At 24.9% G+C, this 345-nt stretch overlaps 1 protein-coding gene across 1 annotated transcript in view; it reads left to right on the top strand.

Moving 5' to 3' along the window:
* The window catches only part of LOC126904974 (GTPase-activating protein CdGAPr), an 11190-nt gene that overhangs the window by 2404 nt on the left and 8441 nt on the right, over positions 1-345 (top strand). The gene's annotated exons all lie outside the window — the stretch shown is intronic.

The raw sequence follows: 345 nt of genomic DNA on the forward strand, positions 1-345 counted from the left end.
TTTTTTTTTTTTGTGTCTGTTACCACTTTTTCTCAGCTCTCACCGAACCGATTTCTTTCAAAAATACGTCAAAAGATCAAAAATCGTATCTAGTTGAAGACATTACCCTTAAAAATTGAAAAAAATTCTCTTGTTCCCCGCAAATGGGGGAAATATCCAAAAAAATTACAAATTTAAAAATCGATAAATTTTGTCATTTTTTTCACTTTTTTTTCTTAAAACTTCCATAACTTTTTCAAAAATCAACAAATCAACATAATTTTTTAGCTTTGATGTGAAGCTGAAAAGGTATTGGTTTTACAAAGATGTGTTTTTTTTTTTTTTTTTTTTTTTTTTTTTTTTTTT

Source organism: Daktulosphaira vitifoliae, unplaced genomic scaffold (genome assembly GCF_025091365.1).
Source record: "Daktulosphaira vitifoliae isolate Bord-2020 unplaced genomic scaffold, ASM2509136v1 Scaffold_4, whole genome shotgun sequence".
Taxonomy (NCBI): domain Eukaryota; kingdom Metazoa; phylum Arthropoda; class Insecta; order Hemiptera; family Phylloxeridae; genus Daktulosphaira; species Daktulosphaira vitifoliae.